Genomic DNA, 15,182 nt, shown 5'->3' on the forward strand with positions numbered 1-15,182 from the left:
ATCTAAAAAAAAAAAAAAAAAAGGTACGGATGACCCCAGTGACAGGGCAAGAATAAGGATGCAGATGCAGAGAATGGACTGGAGGACACAGGGTTGGGGGGTGTAGGGGCGAAGGGGATGCTGGGACCAAGTGAGAGAGTAGCATAGACATAGACACACTACTAACTAAAATTGATAGCTAGTGGGAAGTTGCTGTATAACATGGGGAGATCAACTCGATGATGGGTGATGACTTAGAGGGCTGGGATGGCGAGGGTTGGGGGGAGTTGCAGCAGGGAGGGAATGTGGGGATATGTGTATAAATACAGCTGATTCACTTTGGTGTACCTCAAAAGCTGGCACAGGAGTGTAAAGCTATTATATTCCAATAAAGAGCTTAAAAAAAAAAAAAAGAATCCAGGGTCCAGATCACAGGGTGGTCCTGGTGTATATCTGACACAGAATGTGGCCCAGATGACTTTTCTGTGCTCTCTTCGGGGTGACATCTGGGGTCTCCAGCCACAGTTAAGGGCAGAAGATGTGGACAGACAAGTGATCGTCACCAACAACCTCTCTTTTCAGGGGGCAGGCGCTACCCAGCGTATCCAAGTGCTCCCCGCTAGGTTAAAGTCCCAGGTGCTCTGGCTGGGTTTTCTCTGGTTGGCCTGAGCGGTCACGGATGGTGGTCGGCAAGACGTTTTGTTCTCATCCTTTCTCTTCGGTATGAAGTGTGGGTGCGCAGTGGTGGTACCAGAGGGAATGACCACAGTGGAGGACCTAGCAGAGGAGAATGACGGGGAAGAAGCTTGGGTAGGCAAATTTTATTGATTTCTTATCGGTGATTCAGATAAAAGAGACTATAAAAATATTCCGTATTGGAAAATGGAGTTACTGAATATTCACATATTGTAGACCTCCTAAAAACGTGCCACTAGAAAAATTGGCTTTCAACATTTGTTGATATGTAAAACCACACTTAAACTGCACTGCAATTCTTTCTGGAACCTTATACGACTCTTTATGTTTACCTAATGAGGCTCAGTCCTGAAATATTTTCTTCCCATTTTTCAAGTAGAAAATAAAATAACAGAGTTTTATCCATCATAACTCCATTTCCAAAAGGGGTTGCTGGTTTGCTACTGGGGAAGCTTGGTTAAGAGGTTCTGTAACTTCGGGGCCACCAGATTTAAAAATTAATTGGTAAAATCCCTTTCAGAAAGATGCCAGTGTTAAAGCAAGAGAGTTTACTGACATTTGCTGTTGGGAGAAGTTAGCCTCATGGATTAAAGGCACAGTGGGCCAACGAGGAAGGGGCATATAAATGATTAGAGCAGATCTTTTGAGACTGCATGTGTCTGAGTGATAACAGCCATGAGAACGTGAGTGTGATTAAGATTTTGCAAGTTAAGGGATATGTTTCTTGAAGGATTTCAAAAAGTCAGGTCACTTCTGTGCAGTCATGGTCAGGCATCTTGAGCTTCTAGGACTAAATTGCAAGGTGAGCACAGCTGACATGTGATGAAACCATCCCTCCACTGTTTCCCCGGAGTTCTCTGCATGATTTCTCACTAGCACACTGCACTAACTCCTGCTGTCAAAATCGAGCTTCACAAGTGCCCAAGTAAATCAATCTTGGGTATTGATCACTCAGTGACTGCTGATTGCGGTAGCTTAGAATTGGATTCAGTAGTGAAAAAAAAAACCCGGAGGGCCATTTGTTCTATCCTTGCTATGTGTGCTTTTGCAGGAAGATGCTTGCTTTTGCTGCATTAGCTTTTCATTTTTTAAATGTAAAATCAGTAGGAAAAAACTTGTAAAAATGTTATGATTAAACATTGCCTTCAGGCTGCATTAACTTATGTATCTTCTTTTACTTAATTCCTCTGTTTTGTTTTAATTTATCAGCTGTCTTTGTGCGAGATAGAAGAGCTACTTTTCAAACAAGATTACTGTTTCCGATAATAGGCAACCCATCTTATTTTCTCCAGAGCACATTTTCATAGGAGTAGAAGGATATATTTTTCTTAAACGTCATCAACTGTGTCTCCAGTTTCACAAATGCAGAGGAAGTCTGCAAAAGGAAGGATGGGAAACTGATTTGTTGATGCAAATTTTGATGACATCTTTCCATTGTTGGCTAATCTTTCACTAGCGTAAATCTGAAAATGATATCATGGGTTGAAAAGATGAATTTTCCTTGGCAATTTGTGGGATAAGCCTTTGTTGGATGCTGCTGAGACAGAGGAGTTGCAATGATTTGCTGTCTGGAGCAGAGGCCACTTTGTGGGTCATGCATTCATGTGAACCCAGAACTGCAGTAAGGGAAGGTGGAGATTCGCTCAGGAGAGGCCAATCTTGGATGTGTAAGATCTAGGGATTTTAAAATGCAACTCTGAGTGGCCAGGTTTGTGATAGTCTGAAACAAAAGATTTCTTTGACCCGCGAATGAAACCTACAATATGAGGGTAAACCGTGGCTATAGATTAAGAACATCATCTCATTTGCAAGATAACATCATCCACATGTTGGTTCAGTAGTGACGTCTTTAGATTTCAGAGTTTCTCTGCTGCTGTTGGGAGATGTTTTATTCACACACACACACACACACTACATCTATGATTCCCGCAGTAGCCACGTTATTGGCTACATTGTCTAATGTCATGACCACTAGCCCCATGTGAGTAATCTTAACTGAGCAGTGTTTTAAGTGTAAAATACACAGTGGGTTTCAAAGACAATATTAAAGAAAGACTGAAAAATGTCTTAATAATTTTCTGTATTGATTAAGTGTCGAAACTAATATTTTGGATATATTGGATTACTAAGATGTATTATTTAAATTAATTTCAACTGTTTATTTTTATGTTTGACATGGCTCCTAGAAAATTAACTTATGGACAGGGCTGATCTGAGAGCATGTGTCATGACAAATGTTTCTCTGGCATTCTACGGTGAGCTGTGAAGAGTTACTGGAACTTCGGTCCCCAGGTCCTGACATTCAGGGATCCTGCCCCTGGTGTCTCCCCTGGGGCTCCTCATAGCATCCAGTCTCCACTGAACCATGACTGTGGGCAGAATCCATCCTCCTGCCTTCTCCCCTCTGTGCTGGCTCTGCCCTCTCAGCTGTGACTCTGCTCCTGTCCTTGCTTCCAGGCACTATCCGCTCCCATCACTGCTGAGTGGAGGGGAGAAAGAGCCGCCTCTCTAACCCCTGGAAGCTCTCGCTTTGTATAGTCTAGGGAATCAAGTCGTTTGACTCTACTTCTTACAGATTCCCTGATGACAGAAGTTACTTATTAACCTTCCTCTTAAAGTTTGTTGTTTTGGTAAATACTGGGTGTAAACTCCCTTGGGCTGTGTTGGAAAATGATGCAAACATCCTTACACAGTGGACCACGTTCAGAGCAGTTCCTCTTTGCCTTCCCCTCACTCGTCATGCATGAATTTCTTCCCTGGTCAACGTCTTGTCCAGACGTGGAGGCCCACCATGGTTCTCCAGGGTTTATAGCACATCCCTCTCCCTAGGATGGGGCCATGTCCTGACTTTCTGGAATGTGCAGAGGATACCCAGCTTGGGCTCTTGCTCTGGAACAATTATTACATGTTGTGTTCTCAATAACGGATAGTGGATGCCAGTTGTCAGATACGGATTAAAGTACAGTGTCACCTTTATACAAGGAAAGCTGAGTTAGAGAATGGTAGCCTGGCCTCGTCTCATACCCCAGTGGAAATTTGCCTATCAGTCCCTAGCAAAAAGGCTAGAGAATGTTGGATCTCCTGGTGATGACAAGTACTGTTTGGGGCAGGAGACAGAGGGGCAGAGAGCACACAGCATGAGGGCATATGAGCCAAGAGAGCATTTTTGGTGCCATGATTTTACCCTTGGTAAACAAGGTCCTGTGGATTTCAGGTGCTTCTTGCCTCACCCATCAGGGAAATCTCCTCCTCCCACTGGGAGGAGTGAATAAGTGAGTGAATGAGGGGATGGAGAGAGAGAACCCATGCATTTGACCTGTGCCCTCCTTCCTTGGGAGTGGAGGAGAAGTTTCTTCTCTGTGTGGCACGTGGGAGAGGAGAAGTGAGCACTACACAGTGTAGAAGTTAAATCAGTCATCATATCATAGACTCTCAGAGCCAACGGGATCTGAAATTCTGTCTGGTCAGATACCATCACTATAGATGAGGAAACAGCTCCACAAAAGCAAAGTAACAGAGACTGGAAGGTGCTCCAGATACTTTTACCACATAGCATTGCCTGCGTATTAACACCTCGGGAAATAAATAGAAAAAAAAACAGGCTTCCCGTTTAATACGACCTGTGCTTTCGTAAAAAGTTTGCATTCGTGTTTTTGACTTTAAATGTTTTCAAAAGTTAAAATACAATTGACAATAAAAATTATAAATCCAGGGAAGAATTTACACTCTGGTTTGGCACATTTGGTGTGGATTTACATGCCGCAGCAGAACTGATCCAACTGAGAGTTGTAATATTTTCAGTTCTCGGCCCTAAATTTACAGAGACTTTGAGCAGCAGATCCCCAGGGGGAAGGGTGCCTGGCGCTCAGATAGTGCTGCTCAAACAGAAAGAGAACTGGGTCCATGGACTATTCCAGCCAGACTCTATGTGTTGAACAAGATACCTGCTGAAACCAATATAAAAATGACTAATACGAAGGCCAGTTCTTGTTAGTTGAGAGTTTGATTTAAGGGATTAAAAATAAACGTATCTCCAAACATGAGTTTTGCAGCTTTGAAGGTGGTATCAACCGTGACTAGTGAGTAGAGTGGTTCGTGGTACGCGCTTGCGTATTCCGCATCCGTTTATTTGTCTGTTGTAATATCAGTGGTTGTCGCACTGAATTATAATTGCTTGTTTACATGCTCTTTTCCTCACTAAACACACGTGAAGCCTCTGCTGGATGTCAGGCAGCAGGCTGTGCCCTGGGGAGAAGTCATGGTTTACATTTTCTGTGTGGGCCTATGTCAAGGATTTTGTCAAGCTGATTGAAATCTTTGGGTCTCCTCAGTTTTCTTATTTGTAAAATAGAGGGTGAGGATTAGATTCTTTTTAACGTCCCTTCAGGTCCTAAGATGTAGGTGAAATAGATGTTTCTGAGGTTCTGGAGGAAGCTTGAAAAGTTTATCCTTCATGCAGTTTAAGCTCCCCCTGCCCCAAATCACAGTGTTTGAAGCAAAGAGATAAGTGTATTTCTCTCTCGTGCAAAGGAAGTAGGGACTAAGCAATTGAGGCTTTGATGGCCGTTCCATGAGGTTGCCAGGGTCCTGAGCTCAGGCATCCTCTCTCCTCGACCATCCTCAGTGCAGAGAGGTTAGTCCAGATGGCTGCTGGAACAGGCATGGCCACACTTAGGTGCTGCGAAGTCTGGAGCCTGTAATATTTTAGCTGAGAATATTACTACCCTTAATAAAACTGGGTTCTAAAAGTACGAAGAAGGGGATAGTGGATGATGGGATCATGAACTATTGTTTGTGAAGGAAAAATTGCACTGGACCAGTGCAATGAAACAGGCAAGGGAGACTTTACTGAAGACTTTGCTATAGGGGAGAGAGACTGTTATAACAGGGAAAAGAGATTGAGCTTAACTCTGTTGAAACAAAAGGCAGGAAGATTTTTCAGTGCTGGGGTGAGATAGTGAAAAGTACTGGAGGACGTCAGAGGTGGTGTTGGTCCGTGTGCTTAGGCCACCTGTTTAGTTGTTACTTGTGGAAGCTGGGCTCCTACCCTTCCATAGAGACTGGGAGATGGGGCGCTATTTTTCTAGACGATTACGTTTCAAAGGCATGACTTCCAAGTCCTTGAGAAAGACATTCCTGGGTTGTAGAAGACTGATGTTTCAAATGGGAAGAGAAAGAATTTACAATTCCAGCTTTTCTAAAATACATGCTTTAGGGAAAGGGGTGGGGTCAGGGACTGCCGTCAGGAAGAAAGCTGTCTAAGGTTTAGGCAAGCGGAGGGAAGTGCACCGCCGTCTTGGTACTGTCTGTGCCGTGGAATTCAGTCCTTTTTGCTGCAGTTTTCTTTACAGTAATATCTTGGAGCTCTTCCCTTCATAGGTGGGATACGCTTCAGACCCAATTACTTTCTGATGTGCCCCAAATTCTTAGTTCATGGAATCTGAGTAGGTGAGATTGTGCCCTGCATAGGGGGAGGGGAGAGTGAGGACTGCAGTTCACCGCAGCTTAACGACCACAAGCTGTGATGCTGGGAACCAAGTCTGGGGACTTCATGCCTCCAGCGTCAGGCGAGAGAACATTTCGGGTTCCAGTGACAAGTGTAAGTCGTCCGCACTGGGTGTGGAAACCTCCTCACCCTGTGTTCCTAAGAGCAGGCTGCCGTGCGCTCCTGGTCACTCTCTATGGAAGACTGAGCAGTTGAGGTGGCCGCATGACTTGAGTCTGTTTTCTTTCCCCTTAAAAGTGACAAGCTCTAGTTTTATTTATTCCTGGTAAACTTGCAAATGAAAGGTCCTGCTGGGCTGCGTGGGAGAAGCCGCGTGTGCCTTTGCATTCAAGGTGAGCAGCACAGAACTGTGTTCCTAATGTGCTTCAGACACATCCAGGGGCATAAAGGAGGGAAGAGACCTGGCGGGTTACTGAGCCCACCTCCCTTCCTTGGCATTGATTGAAGCCGCCTTACTCAAGCGTACCATTTGGAATTTTGAGCAAACTAATTTTCTACGTCCCCAGGAGCTGATACTTGTACCAATTCCATTTTGGAATGTTTTTCCTAACATGGCAGGCCTCATTGTCAAGATATTTTCCTGCTTTGGTTCTATCTCATTTTTTCTTGGCTAGCCAGGCTGGTCCATGACATCAGACCCTATCCTGGAGCTTGAGGGAGGAGAACAAAGCCGGAAGAATAACTGTGTCACGTTGGAATTTTACTCTGTGAAGTTACATTTCAAGAGATGTGGTTTAACACTTACTATGTCTCTAAATCCATGGAATAAGAAGTTAAATTATATTTTTGACTCCATTTATTAATATTTTTCCTATGTCTGGTGTTTCCCCACATGTTGAATATTTTGATTACTTTCTTTTACACACTATGCTATTTTCCACATTTTTAAAGCCCCAAACAATATTAAGTCATTTCAAATTAATTTAATTACATATTTGAAAGATGCTATTAGGTACCATGGAGTTCCAGCCTTCAAAGAGTTGATGATGGAAAAATATTCTAGGTTCAGTTAATAGAGCACAAGAAAGACACAATAGGTCTGAGTTTCTATGTTTACTGAAAGGCTGAAGGGTAGAAGGAGAACACTCAGATATCAATACTGAAATGGTCATACAATCAAACTGAGCAGCTGAGTCGGGGGAGGGAACGTTTAATGGGGTGACAGAAGAAGAGCTGACACGAGGGCTGTATTTCCATCCCGTAGGGGAATGTCTTCTGCTCAGAAAGTTGTTTTTCTCCCCAAAGGACCTGAATATATTCTTTTGCTATGGCATGAGAATACACAACAGAGACAGAGAGAGACACACACACACAGAAGTGGGGGGGGGCAGAGACGGTGGTGGGGAGACGGGGTTGGGGGGAGAGAGAGAGCAAGCACTGGCCAGCAAGGGGGCACCGCACGGCGACAACAAGCAGACAGAAAGCAAAACCACTCCTAGAGCAACAGAGCACATAGCTGGCGTTTTGGAAATTACTGAATAAAAGAATCCCTTTTTACAAGTGCCGTTAATAAAGGCTGCATTTATAACGCACATTGGTCAAGTGCATAAGGAGAAACTATGTCTCTGTTGTTGGTCACATCAGCTCTGAAATGCTGAGACACAAATATTCCTGCCCAGAACAACGCAGGACGTACAGAAAAGGATCTGCCAAAGCTGAGAAGAAGAGGGAATATGTAACCAAAAGAAAGACTACCTTTTTAACGTCTTCTATCAAAGGCTTTTTTTCCCCCACTGTTTCCAGTGCGAAGAGTTAGAAATCAGTTTCATTAACACTACCCTAAACGACTCATTGTTTCTATGTACAATTGTTTATCTGAAAGGTTAACTGTTTCTAAAGTTTTCATTTCATCTTAATGTTATTCCTTTATTCACTGTTCTCTAATTTTGTCATTCATTCATTCATTTGTTCATCCATCCATCCAGTCATTGAATAAATAAAAACTAGAGTGTGAGTCCAGGCATTCTCTATTTATCCCATCATTGTTTTCATAGGAACACAATTTTTAAAAAATATTTATTTATTCATTTATTTATTGGCTGTGTTGTGTCTTCGGTGCGGTGTGTGGGCTTTCTCTGGTTGTGGTGCGCAGGCCTCTCATTGCAGTGGCTTCTCTTGTTGAGGATCACAGGCTCTAGGCACACGGGCTTCAGTAGTTGTGGCATGTGGGCTCAATAGTTGTGGCTTGTGGGCTTAGTAGCTCCGAGGTATGTGGGATCTTCCCAGACCAGGGCTCAAACTCATGTCCCCTGCATTGGCAGGCAGATTCTTAACCACTGTGCCACCAGGGAAGCCCCCACAAAATATTTTTGTTTGTGTTTTTGTCTTTTTTTTTCTTTATAGATCTGTACTTGGCTCACCTCACTTGATTATTCTAATGAAGACTCTGCTACTCAAGAGTTAGCAAACAAGGAAGGCAGCACCCCTTATAGAATTCTGGCTTAGCAAATGGGTCCTACAAGATACACTGGCAAGGTAGCCAGCAAACATAGACTTCAAGTACTTTTATTTATTTCTTTTTAGCGATCATATCTATAGCCAATATGAAACATGACGATGGCTGATTCTGAAAAACAGTAACCAGGCAGATGCTACCATTTTTAAAACTAGCAGCCACCATGAAACATCAGGCAAAGATTTTATTGAAAGGAATTAAATTCAATGAATTATCATTCCTTCAACCGAAAAGATATATAGAGAAATTTGCAACTGGTATACGCCTGAAAAGTGTTTGCCCGAGTATAAATGACAGTGTAGATTCTACCTATGGAGAGAGGAATGTGCGTGTCACTCAGATAGATGTGAAAACATTGTTGGCAACTTGTTAATTGTTTTAGTCACTTTATCTAAACTTTTAAAGACAGTTCCTTGGCATATCTTATTAGTCAGAACTCTAATAAATAACTTTGGTGTGGAGTAAAAATCACATCCTTACAATGTGCTAAAAATGAATGGATTCTGTCAATTTAGTCAATTTTGAAATTTGATGTGGAGCAGATTATTTAATTAATGGAATCTCCTACTTTCCCATCATATTTTGATTCAGCTTTTTTGGCTGCTGTAACAGAGCCTCTCAAGTTGCCCCTGGAAGAGGGGGAACTTGTCACAGAGATCCCCGGGGAGTTATCAGGAGCAGAGCAACTTTGGCTTTCACTGAAGACTGACTTCTTCTTCCCGTGTTCCCATCTCCAGTACACCCCAGAGAGGGAACCTAACTGCTCTAGCTCAGCTTTTCCCACCAGGCCATAAACAAGCCCATGGATTGTTTGACTTGGGTAACCTGTCTAATCACCTCTGGCCAGGATGCTGAGGAGGGAGGGGAGACAGTGTGTGTCAGTGGCAGAGTGAGGATGCTTTAGTAGTGATTGTGGATGGAGCAGTAACGCCTTTGAAGGGGCATTCTAAGGTTTGTTCAGTGTGGTACCAGTAGCATCCAGTTGACATTGCACGAATGGGCAAATTTACAATGTATATGTCAAAAGGGACCCCATTACTTACTTTTAGCTTTTTTCTATACTTTACAACAATATTTATCACTTTTATAATTATAGAATTAAAACATCTTTATTGAAATCAATTTTGAAATTAAAGAAAAGCACAAGGAAATCTTTATTGGATTTTTTATTGGGTCTTAAAGAAATTTAACCCATCCTTATTTATTGTCACAAATGATAGGTTTGGTTCAGTGTAATTTTATTTTGTGCTTTTTGTTTTTTGTGCTTCCTTAAAAATTTTTTTTTCTATATGGAATATTTTTCTTTGCTATTCTCAATAATTTAAAAGTTCAATGTAATTAATGTTCATATTATTAATTGAAATATATTTAGATATATTCATAAATATATTTAAGTATATTTAGGAATAAACCTGCCTAAGGAGGCAAAAGACCTGTATGCAGAAAACTGTAAGACACTGATGAAAGAAATCAAAGATGATACAAACAGATGGAGGGACATACCATGTTCTTGGATTGGAAGAATCAACATTGTGAAAATGACTGTACTACCCAAAACAATTTACAGATTCAACGCAATCCCTACCAAATTACAATGGCATTCTTCACAGAACTAGGACAAGAAATCTTACGATTTGTATGGAAACGCAAAAGACCCCGAATAGCCAAAGCAATCTTAAGAAGGAAAGACGGAGCTGGTGGAATTAGGCTTCCTGACTTTAAACTATACTACAAGGCCATAGTGATCAAGACAGTATGGTACTGGCACAAAAGTAGAAAGGAAGATCGATGGAACAGAATAGAGAACTCAGAGGTAAGCCCAAGCATATATGGGCAGCTTATCTTTGACAAAGGAGGCAAGAATATACAATGGAAAAAAGCCTCTTCAATAAGTGGTGCTGGGAAAATTGGACAGCAACATGTAAAAGAATGAAATTAGAACACTTCCTAACACCATACACAAAAATAAACTCAGAATGGATTAAAGACCTAAATGTAAGGCCAGACACTATAAAACTCCTAGAGGAAAACACAGGCAGAACACTCTATGACATCCATCAAAGCAAGATCCTTTTTTGACCCACCTCCTAGAATCATGGAAATAAAATCAAGAATAAACAAATGGGACCTCATGAAACTTAAAAGCTTTTGCGCAGTGAAAGAAATCATAAACAAGACAAGAAGGCAACCCTCAGAATGGGGGAAAATACTAGCCCAGGAAGCAAAGGACAAAGGATTAATCTCCAAAATATACAAGCAGCTCCTGCAGCTTAATACCAAAAAAGCAAATAACCCAATCCACAAATGGGCAGAAGACCTAAATAGACATTTCTCCAAAGAAGACATACAGATGGCCAACAAACACATGAAAAGATGCTCAACATCACTAATCACTAGAGAAATGCAAGTCAAAGTCACAAAGAGGTATCACCTCACACCGGTCAGAATGGCCATCATCAAAACATCTAGAAACAATAAATGTTGGAGAGGGTGTGAAGAAAAGGGAACCCTCCTGCACTGTTGGTGGGAATGTAAGTTGCTACAGGCACTATGGAAAATAGTTTGGAGGTTCCTTAAAAAACTACAAATAGAACTACCATAGGATCCAGTAATCCCACTCCTGGGCATATACCCAGAGAGAACCATAGTCCAAAAAGAAACATGTACCACAATGTTCACTGCAGCACTATTTACAATAGCCAAGACATGGAAGCAACCTAAATGCCCATCAACAGTTGAATGGATAAAGAAGATGTGGCACATATATACACTGGAATATTACTCAGCCATAAAAAGGAATGAAATGGAGCTATATGTAATGGGATGGATAGACCTAGAGTCTGTCATACAGAGTGAAGTAAGCCAGAAAGAGAAAAACAAATACTGTATGCTAACTCATATATACAGAATCTAAAACAACAACAACAACAAAAATGGTACTGATGAACCCAGTGACAGGGCAAGAATAAGGATGCAGATGCAGAGAATGCACTTGAGGTCATGGGGTTGGGGGGGCGGGGGGGCGAAGGGGAAGCTGGGACGAAGTGAGAGAGTAGCATAGACATATATACACTACCAACTGTAAAATAGGTAGCTAGCGGGAAGTTGCTGTATAACAAAGGGAGATCAACTCGACGATGGGTGATGCCTTAGAGGGCCAGGACAGGGAGGGTGGGTGGGAGTCGTGGGAGGGAGGGGATATGGGAATATATATATAAATACAGCTGATTGACTTTGGTGTACCTCAAAAGCTGGTACAAAAGTGTAAAGCAATTATATTCCAATAAAGAGCTAATATATATATATTTAAGTATTTTAAAATAATGTATATATTGTTAATTGAAGTATATTTAGATTTCTTTTATTTCATTCTTTTCTCCCTTCTTCTAGGTATCCTTGATATAATCTGGTATGTTAGATTCAGATTTTTGCTTTACATTTTTATTTTTACATCATAACTATTTTATTTAAAGAATTATTTTTGAAAAACACTTTACATTCTATGACACCATTATCTACAGTTATTTAGATGAAATTCTATATTTAAATGTCTTCATTACTGATTACACTTTTTTAACACCACAACTTACCAATTTTTGAGTTTTTAATTTTAATTTTTGAAGTAATTATTTTTAGAAAGAATATATGGGTGCTGTACATTCTGCCCTTTTTATGTCTGAGAAAGTCATGGTTATCCTGGTTGTATGTAAATTCTTTGGGTCAAATTTTTATCACCCAGATAACTGCAAACTTTTTGCAGTGAAAACTTATGGTGCTTAGCAATGCAGGTGAGAAATCTAAACTAGCTTGATTTCGTTGTTGTTATTTTATTATGTTTTTTTCTACTCTGATAATGTCATTTTTTAATCCTTTAAATGGAAAGAAATGACCAGAAAACATCTTGGACTTGGTGTCTGTTACAACCTGAATCGTGTTGTCCCGCCGCAAATTCATATGTTGAAACCACAACCCTTGGCAGCTCAGAATGGGACTGTATTTGGAGACAGGACCTTTAAACATGTGATTAAGCTAATATGAGACCGTTGGGGTGGACTCTAATACAATCTGACTGGTGTCCTTATGGGAAGAGGGGATTTGGACACACAGTGAGACCCCAGGTGTGTGCGCATAGAGCAAAGACTGCACGAGGACACAGTGAGAAGACAGCCATCTGCAAGCCGAGGAGTGAGTCCTCGGAAGAAACCAAGATACCGCCACCTTGATCTTGGACTTTCAGCATCCAGATCTATGAGAAATTTCTCTTGTTTAAGCCAACCCAGGTTGTAGTTTGGTTGTTTTTTTGTTTTTTGTTTTTTCCATGACTGTCCTAGCAAACTAATAGAGAATCTTTTAACAAATAATGTCAGCTACTTGGTAAAGCCCTTTTAATATGAACCCAGTTTCTTTTCAGCTTAGGCCAGTTCTATTATTTTTGCTTTTTGCTTTTTCTCTATTTGCTCCTTCTGGACTTCTTACTATAATGAATTGGATCTCTAGGATCTGTCCTTCTTGCCTCTTATCTTTTTGAGCTATTAATCTCTCTCTCTATTTACTTTTATTTTTTTGTAATAGTGCATCTGCTGTTCATAAACCTTCAGTGTAGTACCTAATTTGGACGTTATGGTTATTTCACTAGGTCTTTTATTATCTCAGAACTCCCCTCCCACCTGTCCTAGTTTCTTGGATGTACTGTCTTGCTGATTATTGTTAAGAATACAAATTATACATTTGTAAAGTTTTCCTGTAGTTATCCTAGTTCACTGGAGGAGGTTGCTTTGATTTCTTACCACGATGTCCTTCCTTTAAACTGCCATGTGGTTTTATGCACTTTGTGATTTTTCTTTTTCCTCCTGGAAGGTGGTGTATGCGTGGGGGAATTAGGAGTTCTCATGGACGCCTGTCCTCTTACTTTCCTGGCCAGCAATTCCTTCTCATAAGGAGTTGCGGGTTAGGTAGGTCCTTGCTCTGATCTGCTTTCATCTGCACAATATCACGGGGATTTTGCTGTTCTCTAGTTTCCAGCAATTATGCAGAATTTCCCCTAGTTTGGTATTTTGTTGGTCATTTAGATGGAATTTTGGGGAGGCGAAGAATTAAAAGTGTGGTATAAATGGGATGTTTCCCTAGTTAAGAGGACAATTGCAGGTGGATGTTTGCACAAGGTGGAAGTGGGGTGGGGGAGCCAGGGTTTTGCTAGCTGCTTCAAAAGTTTCTTCCAAACGGTCCACAGAAATGATCTGCTTACGGGTGCCTCTCCACCGCTGCACTATTCTTAGCTGCCATAGCCTAGGAGGTGCTCAGAGATGCTGGCTGGCCCTGCACGTGATCCTCCACAAGCCCGAAGCCTTGGGCTCCAGGGCACCGGTGACCGGTCGTCATCAACAGTGAGACAGCGCCCTGGGGCAGAGGGCTGACGCTCGGCTGCCATCTCGATGGTTTCTCTTAGTGTTTTCCTTAAGATTTTTGCTTAAATTCTTCAGTTGGGACTTTGAAAATTGTTTTGAATACTTGTTTTAGTGTCGTTCTGGGAATCAAAATAAGCTGGCGAGTTTTTGTGCTAGTCCCGTCTAATTTTAATGGCTGGATGTTACCTGTGCCTCTTTTCCTTTGGGGGGAGATTTTATCTGGTCTGAGAAGTGTCAACTGTTGTCTGACCGATGTTCTAAGTACTCTGGGATGGTCTTTCTTAGCTTTTGCTTTTTGAAAACCTTTGAGCTTTTATGAGTGTATTCCCTTTCCCTCTCCTGTATCTCTGCACCGACACTGTTCCACTTAGTATTAATCAACTACTCACGTCTGCTCGCTCCACTAGACTGTCAGTTCCTTGGAGGGCACGCCAGTGATATGTGTCCCTGACTTCTGTATTACTCTACTAATGTCTAGCACAGTGCTTTGCTCTTTGAGTATTTAGATATTTTCCCAATAAATTAAAACAACTTGTTAAGTCGCTCCTTTCCTATCTTGCTTTCTTCTGTGTATCTTGGACATTTGCTTATTGTCTGCCAAGCATCCTTTTCCCTTTCTTCCCTTTCACTTGTGCCCTGTATGCATCTGGGGAAGGTCATTCCATCCCGAGCTTCACTGGCTCTCACTGACTTAGGCTAAATAACACTGTCTACAACCTGGCTACAGTGTGTGGTTGAAGAGCAAACATGAGACCCAGCGTGGGCCAATTACAGTGACACTCGGGAATTTTCCTTGGAAGGCTGAGATAGAGATGCCTTTTCTTTCATGTTGGATGTGGATGAAATAGCATGTAGCCCTGGGATTTGTTGGCAGCCGTGTTGCAACCAGGAGGAAAGTAGCTTTAGGATGAGGTAGACATTATGGAAGGCAGAGCATGGAGACAGAGGTTGGGTTTCCTTTTGGACATTTTTGTGCTTCGGGCTCAAAGGAAACCTCAAACCCACATTACTTCTGAACTTTCCAGGAAGAAAACGAATACATTTCTTTATTGTTTTAGCTGGTTTGTCCTGGGTTTCTTTTAATTGCAACCCAAATCCTTATGACTGGTGCACATATTTTCAGCCTATTTAATCATGAGGG

The sequence above is a fragment of the Hippopotamus amphibius genome, chromosome 12 (assembly GCF_030028045.1).
Source record: "Hippopotamus amphibius kiboko isolate mHipAmp2 chromosome 12, mHipAmp2.hap2, whole genome shotgun sequence".
Classification (NCBI taxonomy): domain Eukaryota; kingdom Metazoa; phylum Chordata; class Mammalia; order Artiodactyla; family Hippopotamidae; genus Hippopotamus; species Hippopotamus amphibius.